The 16736-nt window shown below is 42.9% G+C and overlaps 1 protein-coding gene across 16 annotated transcripts in view; it reads left to right on the top strand.

Annotated features, from left to right (window-relative positions):
• The first annotated feature begins 455 nt into the window (after nt 1-455).
• KIAA1644 (KIAA1644 ortholog) overlaps nt 456-16736 on the top strand; it is a 236596-nt gene continuing 220315 nt past the window's right edge. For 9 of the 16 annotated variants that reach the window (XM_017826649.1, XM_017826652.1, XM_017826660.1 and 6 more), the window contains exon 1: nt 456-782. The gene's annotated coding sequence lies outside the window, so the exon portion shown is untranslated. Of the gene's footprint in view, nt 783-3207; nt 3275-16736 lie in introns of all 16 variants that reach the window. The other 7 variants (XM_017826646.1, XM_017826647.1, XM_017826648.1 and 4 more) reach the window with 3 other exon arrangements.

Genomic DNA, 16736 nt, shown 5'->3' on the forward strand with positions numbered 1-16736 from the left:
TATGTTAGATTTTCTTTTATTTAGGTGGAAACGAGTCATAAATCGTTAACCATCCCTGCAGACTATTTGCAAGACAAAAATAAGTTTCTCTGCCAACATATCCTGCTTTCAAAAAAGCTTTTCTCCAATTTTTTTCAGAGCTACAGGTCTGTGCAGTAGAAGTGAGATTTCCTGAGGCAGATATTGCACTGAAATGCCTGTTCTCCAGCAAAAAAAAATCATCATGATTGGAAAGGCACAGCCTGTCTGGTTGTTTATGTGCTCTAACACAACTGCCTTTGAGTTTTGTGGATCTAAGCTGTTATTCAGGGATCTCTGTGTAATAAATCAGTGTCTGATTGGAAAGGTAGTTTCCTACAGAGGGGCTCTGACAATGCAGGAAACTGGGAATCTTGCCTTGAAATCATGTCTGTGTGATCTCCAAATGTACAATGGCTTAGATGAGGGGATTGAGGGCACCCTCAGGCTCTTGGCAGGGTGGGAGTGTGGATCTGCTGGAGGGCAGGAGGGATCTCCAGAGGGATCTCAATCCGTGGGCTGAGGCCAATGGTCTGAGGTTCCCCAAGGCCCAGGGCTGGGTCCTGCCCTCATGTCACAATGATTCTCAGAATCTAGAACCTTCTGGCACACCGTGGGCAGAGGTTCTGTGTTGTGTTGGTACCAGTTGCTCTTGGCAACCCTTTGGTTGCCCCCAGAGCTGCAGGAGCTCCGGGGTGGAGGAGGAACGGGGTGAGCTGGGAGGGGTCATGGTTGGTGCTGCCTGGGGGACATCTCTGGCCAAGGTAAGGACAGCGACCCCTCACTGGCTTTTCTCTGGGTGTTGTCACCTTGTTCTCAGAGCAACAGAGGGGAAAAAGCCGCAGCCCACGGCTTGGACAGGGGCACCCTGTGCTGGGTCAGGAACTGGCTGAGGGCCGGGCCCAGAGAGTGGTGGGGATGGAGCTGCATCCAGCTGGGATCTGTCACCAGTGGTGTCCCCCAGGGACCAGTTCTGGGCCCAGTCCTGTTTAATATCTTTACTGATGGTTTAGATGAGGGGATTGAGTCCACCATCAGCAAATTTGCAGATGACACCAACCTGGGGGGGAGTGTGGATCAGCTGGAAGGCAGGAGGGCCCTGCAGAGGGACCTGCACAGGCTGGATCCATGGGCTGATTCCAACGGGATGAGGTTCAACCAGGCCAAGTGCTGGGTCCTGCCCTTTGGCCACAACAACCCCCTGCATCACTCCAGGCTGGGCCAGAGTGGCTGGAGAGCAGCCAGGCAGGAAGGGAGCTGGGAGTGGGGATGGACAGGGAGCTGAACAGGAGCCAGAGTGTGCCCAGGGGGACAAGAGGGCCAATGGATCCTGGCCTGGATCAGGAACAGGGTGGCCAACAGGGCCAAGGAAGTGATTCTGCCCCTGGACTCAGCACTGGGGAGGCCACCCCTGGAGTGCTGTGTCCAGTTCTGGGCCCTCAGCTCAGGAAGGACATGGAGGGGCTGGAGCAGGTCCAGAGAAGAGCAACGAGGCTGGGGAAGGGACTGGGGCACAAGTGCTGTGAGGAGAGGCTGAGGGAGCTGGGGCTGTTCAGCCTGGAGAAGAGGAGGCTCAGGGGAGACCTCCTCACTCTCTGCAACTCCCTGACAGAAGGGGGGAGCCGGGGGGGGGTTGGTCTCTTTTCCCAGGCAACCATCAGCAAGACAAGAGGGCTCGGTCTTGAGCTGTGCCAGGGGAGGTTTAGGTTGGAGATTAGGAAGAATTTCTTTGCAGAGAGGGTGCTCAGCCATTGGAATGGGCTGCCCAGGGAAGGGGTGGATTCTCCATTCCTGGAGGTTTTCAAGATGAGACTGGATGTGGCATCAGTGCCATGGGCTGGGAACCACAGTGGGGTTGGATCAAGGGTTGGACTTGATGATCTTGGAGGTCCCTTCCAACCCAGCTGATTCTGTGATTCTGTGAAAAGCTGCCCTTGACAGGGCAGATGCCTAACGAGGGGTGGACGGGTGGGGACAGGCAGACGGGTTTATCTGGCAGGGTGGTGGTTGGTCAAAGGTTGGACTGCCCTTGGAGGTCACTTCCAACCTAAATAATTGTGAGTCTGTTTAAATATACACACTCCTGCATCACTCAGTGCTTACAAAACATCATGTTTCAACTTCTGCCCTCCTGTGTAGCTTAAAGCAAAACACAGTCTATCTGATGTGGAACCTGAGCGCTTGTAGCTGAAACAGCCATTCTGTGGCTTGGTTTTCTGTCTCTGCTCTCAGGACTGCACACAAAAATGCTTTTAGCACAGAGAATCTGCCCCAAACAGCTCTCAGTGCTATAGCCTGGCTGCCTGACTTGTCCTGTTGCGTGTGGCAATGGCAGTGTGCATATCACAGAATGTCAGGTAATTTTATAGCCCTTGTCAGAACTGTACATGAAGTGAAAGCAGTGCAGAGGGTAGGTGTTCATTCCATCAAGTGAACAAAGCCACCTAAACGTTTTTTATTACACTTGAAAGTAGCTTAATTCACTTTCCCCCAGCTGATCAGAAAGTTTTGGTGTTTGATTCTCAGAAGGGGGGAAAAAAAAAAGGATTGGCAGCTGGAGAGGACAGGAGGGTTTGCTGAGCAGTGGAAATGCTGGTGTGATGAACAGGAGCATGAAGTCAATTAAATCCCCACCTGTAGTCTAAGTTATCCAGCCCCAAGTGAGCAGAGGAAAGGCTCTCCTGAACCAGTACCATCATCCCAGATCAGAGAGTGACAGCAGGCAGAAAAGTGTCACCATGTCACACCCTTTATTTTATTTCTGGAGCAAAGACTCCACCTGAGAACCCTTCTGCCCAAGGGATGAGTGCTGGTCCTACTGAGTTCTCCAAAATGTTTCTTTGGTTTGCTGCAGAGGGAATATTTCTCTGCTGAAGTCAAGTCACAGCCTAGTAAGTCACCTTGCCAAGCAGAGCTGTTATGTGCAAATAACAATTGATTATATGTACTAAAACATTAATATTAGCAGCTAAAACTTTGTCACTTGGCAGGGTGCTGCATGTCCTGTCCTTCCACTGCAATTATTGCTCTTCTCCAGATGTGACTTCAGTGAATAACAAGTGTTAGAGTCACTGACACCTCAAACGTTCTTTGAAGAGACTAAAAGATGGAAAGGTTAAAAAAATATGCAGTGTCTAACTAATGTCGATTATGAAAACTGATTGTTTTTACATAACCCTTTCTGCTTAGGAGAAAAATGAAGGCAGTGCCTCCTTCCAGTTTAAACTTCCCAGTTTTAACTCAATATTTGTATCAGGTTTGGACATGTTTTATTTCCTTTTATAGAGCAAAATTTTTTATTTCGGGGTCAGTATAAGCAATTCTTATTTGCACTGCTTTAAATCAATGACTTTCACTTAACCTGAAAGAGGATTTCAGATATTTTACTTGAACTGAAAGGATTTCAGAGCAAAGGATGAGTTTTTTGACTGGTTTGTCTTATGTGGTATGAGCTGACTTTGTGGTTTCCTCAATGGAGGAAAATCTGTTGTGTAAGCCCCAAATGCTAATTATTTTTAGTGAGTGATTCAGAGCAGCTTCAGTCATTCAGACCATCTGTTTATATTACTGATATCTGTTTGGGTTTTACAGTATGCTCCTCTTATTTCTTTCCCCATTACTCAGTGTTTCCCATTCAGACACCAGCTCTCTGTGCTCCCTCCTTCTTTTATTGTAATATGAAGCTTTTCTTTCTGAAAAGCTAAGAAAAAATAGTTGTTCTTGTCATCTCTCTGTGGCAAACAGAGGAGTTATTTTCTTTACCCTCACATATTATATTTTTTGCTTTCTTAGAACCATCAGCCATGAGGATCTGGTGGCTCACTGTGACCACCACCTCATGACACTAAATCTGTTATTTTTCAATATATTCTTCCCCAGGGTGGTGCCCCTTCTTTCCTCTGAAAGCCACATTTCAGTTGCAGCACTCCTTGAAAAAAGAATGTTTCACAAAAAGAATTTCTCGGAAGATTCTGAGAATTGTTTTCTTTTGCCTTGAGTCCTCCCAGTGTTTTACTTCCTTTGTCTTTAATTAGTGTGGAAAAGAAGGTGGGGGAAAGGAAAAAAATGGACAAGGCAGACTGAAATAAACACCCCAAAATCTGGTTTCAATTAAGTTGGGCTTCTCATGACTCTTGTCCTAGCAAGAAAAGAACTAAGGGGGGGGGGGGGAAATACGTGGAAAGGTGCTTTTGAAAGCTGATTTCTCTGAGCGCAGGAATTTGGGGGAGGAACAAACTATTCTAAACTCACCCCTAAACCTCTAAACGCTCTTTATTTTCGTTGCCACGGGTTCATCTGCAGAGGGCCAGCTCCTTCAGGTGCTGGGTGTGAATCCTGGCTGCCAGGAGGGGTGGTGGCAGGGGGATCTCCTTGTGTGCTGTGCCGACCAGGAATGGTGAAAAAATGTAGTTTCGTTGTTTATGGAAGGCATCCAGAGATGGGGGAGGGAAAACAGTCGACAGAGTTCCCACCCCCGGCTCCCTGCCGGTGCTGCTCCCGGGGTTGAAAGCTGTTGCCCATCACTTTGCAAACAAGATCCATTGTTGCTGCTCTGCAGAGGGAGAAAATTATGCTGACAAATGATAATGGTGTTGACTCCCTGGTAAGAAAGTGGAAGCTTTATTGCTCCACAATCAAACAAACAACTTCCTCTGCATCTAATGAATGGGTTCAGCTCCAAGTCAAACATAATTGCAGATAAACCCTGTTTAATATCAAAGCTTGAAGGCAATTAAGCTCCCTGAACTCCACCAGTTCTTTCTCGGTGACCTTTGGTGCACAGACTGCAAGAAGGAAAAATGACATGTAAAAATCTCATAAAATGCTTCATTCTGAAGTGAGAAATCTGAATATTCATAACGAGAATATTATTTCTGGGATTTCTTCGGGACTGCAGCCTTATCTCACACCAAAGTTCTACTGTAAGGTGTGCATATTTTAATTTATTTGCTTGGGATAGGGGAAGCCATCAGGGAATTCAAGCTTACAAGGCAGGGAGAAGTTGGAAACTCTTTGTGTTTGGGGTTGATTTTTTTTTTCTTTTTTTGAAAGAGACCAAAATGCCCAGTGTATTCATATTGGATATAACGAAAACAGTTCAATGTCCCCGGGTCTTCTGCAGGATCACTGATTGCCTGACACGAGACCTAATGGCTTTCTGTCAGATATTCCCAACTTTAACCAGGTGTCTCACCTGAGAGCCACAACCTTCTGCTGCTGTGTCCAGCAAAAGATTTCTGTGCCACCAGTATTTTACAATTTAAACTGTCAGAAAGTGAATGCCCACAGTTTGTTTTTACACAGTGACCATGAGGATGTCACTGAAATTAAAGGATATTCTGGTTTAAAAGCCTTTGAAGTGCCTCCAGACAAGCACTGCTGGTGGTCTCCTGATGCTGCTGCCAGGAAACAGTAATTTCTAAAGGTGGGGATCTCGTCTCTTCAGCAATCCAGAAGTAAACTCAGGCTAGTTCACACAGCTTTGCTGAACACCCTTCAGATTTTGGGTTGGTATAAATCAGAGAGGCACCTGATGAGCTATTTTTAAACTGCTCTTCTCAAACAGAATAATTTCTAGGTCCCAATTCAGCAAGAATAAAAAGATATGTGTGCCTCTACCTTTCCCCTGAGGCTAATGCATGAACTTATTCCTGAAGATGTAGATCAGGTAGTTGTTCAAAAGTTGCTTATTTGTTCAGGGACAAAAATCTGATCTGTTCCCTTGATGAGTTCCACTGTCCTTGGGGTAGAAAGTTACATTTAATTTTTCTCAGCCGGTTCACTGTGACTTTTTTCTGAAAGCAGCTTCAAATAAGAAGGTGGAATAAAAGCTATAAAGGTGACAGTTGTTTCTTCACTTCCTCCAGCTGAAAAGGGAGTGTCAGTCATATCTCCTTCATGCTGGCCAACAAAGTGGGCTCCAGGGTAACGCTGTGTCAGAGTGGAAGGGGGAACAAAGGACTAGAGAGATGAAGATCAGCACCCATTAACACCAAATTAATTTGGTTTTTAAAAGGAACTGTCGCTGTGTTTTGAACAAAAGTGTCAGTGAGACCAGGGAAAGAGCGTGATGTAGACAGATACCTTATCTGGCACTTTATTGCCTAAGGGAATTACATTTGATAGTCCTGTTCCTGGACATAGGGAAGACCAAGTCTGGTTTAGCTCACTTAGAGATACAAGGCTTAAGTCACAGAGGTTTGTTGAGTCACCGAAGTATTTTGAGGACAGAAAACAATCATCAATCTGAAACTAAAGCTGCAGTTGTCAAAAATCTTTTGTCATATCTGTGCTTCCTTAATGACTCTAAAGGAAGGCTGAACTTCCTTGGAAATTTTGGTGTGTCTGTGCAGTACCTGGCAGAAAGGAATAAGGCAATGAACAGTGGAAGTTCAATACAGAGAGAGTTAAGATATTATGCAAAAGCCTCACTGTTATTAATTTGTAACAGCTACAGTCATGTAGATCTTGGATAAGGATGGGCAAAGGCAATGGATGCCAATCCTAAATATGTGAGGGGATGGTGGGAGGAAAGAGGGATAACCCAGTTCTGGGGGAGGCTGAAGTTTTCCATAAAGAGTAATTAATAAAAACTACCTTTTGTATTTCTAATACACCATGTTGTGACTTGGGAACCTTTATATCCAGAGTGTGGCTTGAACAATAATTAAAGAAGTGCTGCTCTCCTGCTGCAGTGGAATAGCATGAAAATGTGATGGGTTGGTTGTTTCTGGTGCTCACCTGGAGTCTCTCTTGTCTCCCTGCCTGCCATAGTTCTGCCTTTTTTGGGTCCTGTTTGTTATTTTATTGATCCAAGATAAAGCTGCAGTAAAGAATCTGGCTTTTAAAAGGTGTAAATGAGAGAGAACCCCTCATTTTTGCTTTTCCTTTGCCACTGCAACTGGTCAGGTTGATTTATTTTCTCCTAGTGAAAATTTGAGGTGTGTATTTCAAGCTTTCTCAGTTTCTGGTTTAATAGACTAGAAGTTACATTTTCAGTGCTGCATCCATGCCCCTTGTATTACTCAGGAAACCTGTGCTTAACTCAGCCACTCAGTTCCTCGATTTGGATAAACATTTAAACAGCAACTAAAATAACACAATTTCCAGAAAAATTTGGGAGATCCTCCCTTCCTGTAGCATGCCATGGTGATCAAAGCTTTCTATCTACACGCAAAAAATACTCATTTCATCAGTCTGAATGGGGGAAATTCCTCCTTGCACGTGTGTTTGAAGGCCTCTTGCCTCCTTGTACCTGCTGCCTCTGCCAAGGGGCATCCTGGGGAGTATTTCCTCAGAGGCTACTTAGAGAAAATATTAAAACTCCAACAGTGTGGCTCGTGGAAGATTTGGATCTATTATTTTAGTGCTTTTCTCATCCATGACTGTAATGGCTGGTTTTGCATCAATATGTTTTCAGTGTAAATGAACAATTGTATTTCATGCCTCAGGCTGATTATTTTCTCATTACCACATTAAATACTAAAGGCTGTTTTTCTGCCTCAGATCCACGATGTCTGTCAGCATCTGCCTAAAAACCTCTGCTGTGGAACTCAGTGATGCCAGACTGAGGTACCACTGAGCTAGAAGTTAGAACCTGGCTCCAATATTCCTTGTAAGACTTGGAAAATTGAAGAAGCTCTTGTGTTTAATAGCATATATGAGGTTTATGAGAAAAGTCTATAGTTTTCCTACCCCAAGATCACTAAGAGTAGACAAATAACAGCATAAGCAATGATTAAGGCTCATACCTTTATTCACTTCACCTTTGTTGATATTAGTGAAAGTTTGCACCTTTGTCTCAACCAACCTTTTGGTTCAAGTGGGACTTTAGAATTAACTGTGAGATGAGTGGACTCAGTTTTCCAGGAGCTGTGGTCTCGTGCAGTTCATTTAATCTAATGTGCTTCTTTAATCATGTCCTGCATGAAGGGATACAGAAAAGTGTGTGTGCCTGAAAATACTGTTCTAAAACCTGTGGCAGTTATCTAATGATTCCAGGGTGGAGGGTTTGATATCTGAGTATCTGAACAGGGAACAGAAGAGTTCTGATTTTGGTCACGAGAGGAACTGAGCTGTCTGTGTGCTGGTTCAAAATTACTCTTCACTCTCTTCCTGGTGTGCTCTGTTCTTCAGATTTTTATGTACTAATTAGCTGGGTAACCAGAAAGAAAAAACACCTCCTAACTGACTGATTTTTCAAAGCAGTCCTCCAGTGTACATGTAGTGGAAATGCAAGGAATCAATGTGCTTTCCATTCTGCCATTTCTACCTGCTCTTTCCCTGTTCTCATTTCTTTGCCAATATATTGTCAGTCCTTCCTCTGTTGTGTGTCTGCTCCTCAAAAGCCTGAATTTCGAAGGCTGTCAAGTTTTCTTACAGTCTCATGTTTGCCCAGCTTGTGATTGGAACGAATGAGAGTCTGCAAAATGAGAGAGAAATGCAGAGAAACTCGGTGTCTGATACTTGTGGGGAGAATATTTTCTTCCAAGAGACGAAATGAAATGAATTCAGTTGATTTCTGGAACAGCAGATGCCAACCATTTGTGTGACCATCAATCCCTCAATAGGGATCATTAACAAAAGCTTCTCTAGGCTTTGCATATTGATAGTGTGAGATAATGGCTCTGTGGCCATATGAGTCATTATTGCACAGATCCTAATGTGATGAGATTTCTCCTCTTAGATTTTTCTCCTCTTAGATTTTTCTCCTCTTAGATTTCTCCCTGCAATAGGAAGTATTGGGCTGTTGGTTAAGATAAGGGAGATCTGAATTGAGTCAGTTCCCCGTGTTTCTCAGCTCCATTTTAGTGGAACTGAAATGCTTCTCACCTTTTGCTTCTTGTCAGGATTTGAATTCCTGAGCTCTTTGGGCCTCCAAAGGGGAAAGAGGGGCCCCCTGGGGGTCTGAAAAAGAACAAATTGTGCCCAAGGGGCAAATGGGAAGTTTCAGGAAAAGGAAATCAAAAACTAGCACCACTCGTAGGCTAAGTAAATAAACTGTGGCTAATTTCACACGACCCCTTCCCCACCTAAAATAAATGGACTTAGGGAAGAATAACTTTAGGAAGAGCAATGTGATTAGTGACCTTCTCAATTCTGTGGCTTTTGAAGGGAGTTAAGGAAGTCCATCAAGTCCATCCTTTGGAATTCTGAATTAGCTGGTTATCCACTACTGAACTCTGGTGAACACTGAAAAACCAGTAAGGAGACCTGTGATTAAAAACAAAACCAACAAAAAACCCCAACAAACCGGCAGGGAGGCCTGTGTTTTCTGGTTAGGGTCAAAGATCAGTTTGTCTGAAAATCTCAGAAAAGTTTCTTGATCAAACAGACTACTTTTGATCTTGTGTGATGGGGAGAGAGAGCAAAGATGGGTCTTCTGGGGCATTTTTTTGGACCCATCTTATTTCCCCTAAATATTCCCCACAGTGAGCTATTTGTTAAAGTGTCCCCAGAAATGTCAAACTTTTAAGTTCAGAAAAAGATACTTGCAGAAGCAAGAATGGAGCTTTAATGTATGCAAATATTCCTCCTATAATCCAGACTTTCGAGAGCAGCAGTATTCATTCAGCCAGGAGCATTGCTAAGAGAATTAGTATCCAGTGACAACAACCAATAAACCTGGCATTTGAAATACTAGGCAGATGTAATGAACTCACTGGAGAACAATCTCCATAGATAAATAGCCATAAAATGAATGGTTCTGGCTAGTAAATAAATACAAAGATGTGATGTTCCTCATGAACAGATAAAGGCTTAAACTGTTTAAAAATGACTCACTGTAGGCTGCCATCCTAGTTCTCTGTAGAAAGAAATGTTCTCCTGAAGTGTGCAGCCCATACTGATGTGGTTTGGATAAAGCAGATGGAAAGGAATATTACCAGAAAGACAGGCAAGCTGTAAACCTTCCTGAACCTTGCCTGTCCCTCTGTGCCAGTCCTGCAGCTGCAGAAGTTGGTAATGCTTTTTTCCCCTCCCAAACCCTGCCAGTCAGTCGTGCAGTTTGATTGATCCTGCTCCTTTCATGTGGCACAAGCAAGGGGAGTTGGATGCAAGGAAAACACCTCCTTGCAACGTGCCAGGGATATTCCCCCACCCCTCTGCATGCCAGAAAATGGGATGTCCATGTTTACAGCCTTCCCTGCAATTCCATTTTCGCCTTCTAACATGGAGATGCCCCCACTTTGAATAGAGATCTCTGCTAGGGAGTAGTAACATCATTGAGTGTAATTTCCCTATATAATTTCCAGGGAGCTGCTTGGAGACAAGGGGGAAAAGCCTGTTTGAAGTAGCTCTGCCCCAGTCTCCAGGTTTCTAATGTGCCTTGTTCCCAACCTAAAAGCTTTTTGAGGTGACCTGCTGAGATACAGAACAGTCTCCTACTTTGCAAACATAAGGTGAGAAATCTCAGGGCCTGTAAAACTTGGGATACTGGGAAGACCTCAGAACAACTGCTGGAAACCCTGCCAGTGGGATGCTTGCTTTGTTTGTGTTGTGGCAGGGTGGGGATGTGCATTGAAAAGTTGCTGTTAGGAGGATGGTGCCCGTGGAATCAGCTCCTTGTCTGTCTGTAGCCCGAGGAGGAGTTTGGATGGCTCTGTTCCAGTGAGGAATTGCTCCTGCACTGAGGTTATTTATGGCACTGTGGTGGTGAGAGCCTCATTGTGCCCTATTAGATACAGCTGACTTCACAAATAAATACAGATAAGGACTGGAGAGACTCACATACTGTCCAACTGTTTGAGGGAATTTAGTACTGAATGGACCTTCTGGTATCCTGAGTCCACTTTACTGGCTGTCACAGGCATGACATGTATTAATACATTATCTGCTACAAAAATACATCTTAAACTGTGCTGGGCTAAAGATCTTCCTCAGCATCTGCCAGGACAGTGTTTCAGAGAAATACTTTTCCTCTGTTACACACCTCTCCTAGTTTCTTATCTATATTTATTTATATTTTGATTCTGTGCCAACCTCATCCTGTAACTTAAATTATTTTCTCTGCGCACAACCCTTGTATGAATGAGGGTCATGGATAATGAACTGAAGGCAGGGGGGTGAGTGTTCCTGGCCTTGGCTTTTCTGTCTGTCTGGGGTGCTAAACAATGTGCTCTGCTGTGGTAGGGCTGCCCAGCTCCTGATAATCTTGTGCCTTTTCCTGTTGGTGTTAATCTTTCCTCACCCCAGATGATCAGAGGATTCAACACCAGTTTGGGTGCTTTCTGTAGTGGTGCCTTGTACAAGACTTCCCTGAAAATGGCTTGTCCTGGGGTGCTTTTTCAAGGTATTTAGGAGCTGAAAAGGCACTAAATTTCAGCACACCTGCACTGTGTTGCTTCTTGTTCTGACCTCTGTGGCCAAAGGCAAGATTGGCAATGGGTGCCACAGGTATTCCATGATTCTGAGGTGTGCTGTGCTGCCCAAGGATTTATGCAGCATTTCCCTTTCCTCCTCCTTCCATCTTCCCTCCAGGACTCCTTGGTGGTTTGTGTCTTCCTTCTTTCATTTCCCCTGTGCTACCCTTTGTGGGTTGTCCACACTGGAGCAGCTTCCAGAGCTGAGGTCAGCAGTGGAAGCTTTGTTCATGGATCTTATCCTGCCACCACTTTTTCAGGGAGAAGAAATGTCATATTTACCTTCGCCTCCCAAAGTTTTAATAGAACGAAACTTTCAGCAGTATCTTTACGTTCCACTGTTTTTCTCATGGGCTGGCACCTGAGTGAGTTCACAGATGAAAAATGAAGAATAAAAAAAGATGCAGTGTGCCAGCTGTGGCCTTGCAATGTAGAAATGAAGCAGGAGGAAATAATTTCTTGTTATCCCTTCCTCCAAGGAAGAAAAGGTAATGAGCAGGATGTCTTTGCAGGCATTTAGGAATGTGAAAGGCAGGCATTTCACCTTGGGCCTTAAGCACATCTGGGCGTTCAAGAGAGGGGGGAAAAGAGCAGGAACACATGTCACTGCTGGGAAAATGCTGGAGTGTTGAGCTCAAGGTGCTTCCCAGTGATGCAAGAGAACCAGAAGAGGATGTAGGACACGTTATTGCAGCATAAGGTGAAAGTCAGCGTGACCTTGGGACCTGTGCAGGTTCTGCCTGGACCCCAGTAAGAGACCCTGTGTTGCTCAAGCCCCCCACCCTCTGCAGACACTTGTGGGACACACAGGCTGTCTGGGAGCTGGAATTAAGAGTGTTCCTTAGGAGTCAGTCAACCACAGAGAAGCTTGCAGGAGGAGAAACAGCTCTGTAGCTCCTGGCCCCCACCACTCCCAAAAGGAAGCCAGAAAGGGCAGAGATCCTACATTAATCTGAGTGTACTTTGAAATTGCATGCAGACCCTGGGAATTCTTTGATTAATTCTAATTTGCATTTTAATTTTATTTATTGCCCTTTCTGTGACACTGCTTAATTCCTTGGCTGTTTAATGAGGATAAGCAGCCAGCTCAGCTCACTACACATACTTCCCCCAAATGTAACTTTTGTGTTTAACAAAGTTTTGCTTGGAATTTTCTGTTCTCCTCATTGTGCCTGTGTTTAGCAGATATCGTTAGTTGTAATGAAATAAATTACCAGTACTATGCCAAAAGGTTTTGTTACAGTATCAGAAAACTGTAGGCAGTCTATGTAAGTTAGGTGGCACTCCAAGAACATAAAGTACCAGTCACTGAGGCTTCCAGGGAGATTTTACGTGGTAAGGAAATCAGCCTGCACCACTGCCATCCATAAAATTACTCAGGCACAAAAATCCTTATAAAGATTAGTGGCTCCTTCATCATAGGATGCTGCACTTAAAAACCCCACGTAATACTGCAACCAATTTAAACCACTCTTAATACACTAGTACAATATGTTCCACAGGAAAGCAGAACTTAGAGGGGAGAAAGAATTCCATTTGAGAGAAATGACCCATCAAATCCCCACAACTGTCCGGGATGTGAGCTCAGGGCACACTTTGAATTTTCATTTTCAGTGCTGGACCTGGGTTTGCATTGCTGGTGGAGGGGACATTGAGAAGGATGCTTTTCTCACCTGTACAAAGTCCCAAGGACGTCCATAGGAGTTCAGGATTCAGCTCATCTGTCTGTGTTTAGTATTTTTTCTCTGGTTTCATATACATCACCCAGGGCATGGCAGCACTTCTCCATAGAGGTGATGTTTGCAAACATTGCATTAGCTCTGAAACACAGCTCTACTTATCTCCAGAATAAATGCTTAGAAAGAAATCTGGATCTTACACTGTATTGTTACTGGCCAGCAATAAGCAGGTTGAACCTTTGTCTTGTTTTGGATGATAAATAACCAGATTATTTTGGTCAGCTGTTGAAGAGATTAAAGCAAATCACAGCAATCAGTAAATCAAGGGTTCCAGTCTTTTGCTGCATTTCTTTTTCATGTAAGGAAGCTTTGTTTTCTCTTCCCAGAAGCATCTTCTTTGCCTTCAGAAGGTCTTGTATCCCAGGGGTAGGTTTTGGCTCTACCAAGCAGCACCCTGTAGCATTGCAATTTTTTTCTTCCCTCTTAAACATCTGAGTATCTTATCTGATCTTTTGTTTACTAAAATCTTTGACATATTTCTGACTCAACAAGCTTAGAACATGGAGGCTTTTTCTGGCAAGTTCCCTTGATGATAACCTAAGCTAGATATTTTTAATTATCCATGGTTTGTAAAATGTGGAATATGCATTTCACAAACTGCTCCTTTTTTTTCTCTTTTAACTTGAAGGTGAGATCAGAAAGCAAAGGATATATGTATTGACTAAGAATTTGCAAATACTAATTATTAGTTTAAGCATTCCCATAATACACTTGTCCATTCATGCAATTTCTCTCTGCAAGGAATTATCTTTAATTTTTTTTCTCTGATACCTTTGTGACTTCTGTCTTCTATCTACAAATTCTGTTTTCACATAAGTAACTTCCTAATTTTATTTGAACCTTACTGAAGAATTGCCTTCCTTAACATCCCAGTGATTTCCATATGGATTTCAGCTTTGCCATGCGTTTGTTGCAGAACAAGAATAATATGCATTTATGAACTTTTAGTGGACTTCAGTATATTATTTAATACCAAAGATATTTTAGAGTTCAAGGAGATATTTTAGAGTTCAAAAGGCAGCAACACTGTGTGGTTGAACGAGGTGAGTTCTGTGTGCAGGCTGTTAACCTTAAAATACATTGTTTTTCATCCTGCTCTCTCCAGGGCTGTATCAGCAACTTTTATTCTGCTTTTAAGCATCCTTCCTTATTCTTGCACTGTTGCCTCTGAAGGCAAATGTCACCTGGTGACAATTGTGTTTCTGGCAGCAAACCAGCCTCTCAAGTTGTGTAGTTGTTTTTCTGTTGCAGAGATTCCACTCCCTCACGTGTAGCTGTTAAAGTGCTAATTACCCTGCTCTTAAACTGACCTCATCTTGTTCAGGAGCTCAGCTTGCTACTTTCTGAAGTACAAATGAGTAATTTTATCTAACGTGAGCAGAGCTTTAACTCTTTCTCTTGTTTGTTTTTTTTTTTTCTTGACTATCCAGTGCTGTTTCCTACTGTTTTTCTGTGTGTTATGAATTTTACAGACTGAAGCTCTAAGCAGTTGGCTTTGGTCATTACTAGAGATGTTGTACTTTGCTAAGTTAAAACTAATATACAATTTCACATGATTTCTGGGCTCGGTTTAATCTCACTGAATCGGTCTAGTATATTTTACATCAATATAATAATGTTGGCAAACAATAATATTGTCTATTCTATCTGTTTAGGTTGATTGGAAGCATATTTATTACACATGTCGTGGCAAAAAGGCATCGTGTGTTATCTGTTTGTGCCAGATATTTAAACTGCTGTCAACTTCTTAAACTATTTTATCTGTAAATGAATGAAGGACTCTAGGGTTTCTGTAAAATCAAAACCTTAAAAGAATTTGGACTGGGCATGATATACCTGCTTTTCTTCTTTAAGTTTCAAATCCTGGTCTCTCCAGCCATTTCCTGCCCACCTGTGTCCCTTCAAATTTCAATTCCTCGTGCTGCTTTAAATCTGTCTCCTGTTTTCTCCAGCTGCACTGTAAGATACCTTGTGTGCTTAGAATATACCCACACACCTCAGGTGCAGATCCTTCCTTTCCTCTGCTCTGCAAGACCCCAGGGGCAGAGCTGTCTCTCCTGTGCCCACATGGCACTGAAAACATCGTGAGAGCTCAAAGAATAAGCCAACCCACGTGCTGAGCCCCTCCTTGTTAATGCTAAATAAAGGTTCCACAGCGAAACATTCAGGATTCCAGGAAATTTGGGACTGAATTAATAATGTCACTTATGTCCTCTGTGGAACAGTGAAGTCAAAATCACTTTAGCAAGTGCTTCATCTGAGATGGGGTTTTTTTTCCAGATCTAGTCTTCAAGAAATACAAGTCTAATAGACTTTTCCCCCATAACATCCTCATGTGACAAATGTTTAGGCTGCAAGCTACCAAAAAAAGCAAACACACAGTGTCCCAGCAGTGTAAATATGTTCAACAGAGTATGTTGGGATGGACAGTCCTGAAACAAATCCAGTCCCAGCAGTGACTCCTGCCTCGCTGTCACAGGCTCTCCCAGTGGGAGAGAAGGTGTTTTTATTTATCTTTTGTATACCTATAAAGAGCCCTTGGTAAGTTCTTTGTGTACGCATGGCTTTGAATTTAGAAAAATCACAAGCAAAATAAATGTAGAATCTTTGTCTAATTGGAGACTCTGTACTTGTAAAGAAAAGGAACATTGTACTTCTTAAATGCTTCAAATAGATTAAATATCATTTTGCTGCCCCTCAATTATTAGGTCTTGTTTTGCAGCCTATAAATCTTCCTGGCTGCCTTCAAGAAAGTGAACATTTCCAAAATCTGCTTTTGCTCCTGATTTGTTATCACTATTTGCATGAGTAATCTGGTAATTTAAGTGGTTAGAGTGCTGAGAGTGGGAACACACCTTTTCCATTAAACATTTTGGATTTTTATGGTTCAGAACCATTATGGTTTTTATTATTTTCTCTTGAGCACAGTAATAACAGAGTCAGTACCCCAAATAAGCCTCAAATATGAAACATAATTTGCTGTGCATTTGAAGTAAACCTACAGGATTTGTAACTCTTTGTGAAACTTGTTTGTGATGGTGAAACGCTGTGTGGGCGTAAACAGATCTGGTTTTGTTGGGGTTTGTTTGCATTTCTATTAATACAGCTGTAGGGGTTTTTTCCCCCCAGTAAGATACACATATATTTAATTCTCTTCAGAGATAGGCATTGTCCTGCTAAAAAAATTATCCTAACGGAAAAATTTCAGAATAGAAAGGGAATCTGTGTAATGTGGAACTCCCTTTGGAAAACATAGTCTGGTTTATATTGACTTTGATTCAGAGGCTAAGCTACATTTAAATATTTTATAGCAATACTGCCTTTAAATGGGTTCTAAATAATTCACTCAATAGCTGAACAGATGTCTCTGTGGAGTGCAAACTCTCTATATCTTAATGAGTATATTTAATAGAGTAAAATAAACTTCCAAGCTTTCAGTTATTGGAAAAGAGATTACAGGAAGTCTGACGTGCTGCTCTGTAGAGGAGAAACAGATAAACTAGAAATAAAAGCAACAGGGAGTGCCTGGGTGTTCCTTTGACATTATTTTTGAGAAATGACTTTTTTTTTTAAGTTTTATGTCCTGAGTTTCAAGTGGAAGAAGGGGAGTCTGGAGTGA

This window comes from Lepidothrix coronata, unplaced genomic scaffold, assembly GCF_001604755.1.
Source record: "Lepidothrix coronata isolate B3197 unplaced genomic scaffold, Lepidothrix_coronata-1.0 Scaffold129, whole genome shotgun sequence".
NCBI lineage: Eukaryota > Metazoa > Chordata > Aves > Passeriformes > Pipridae > Lepidothrix > Lepidothrix coronata.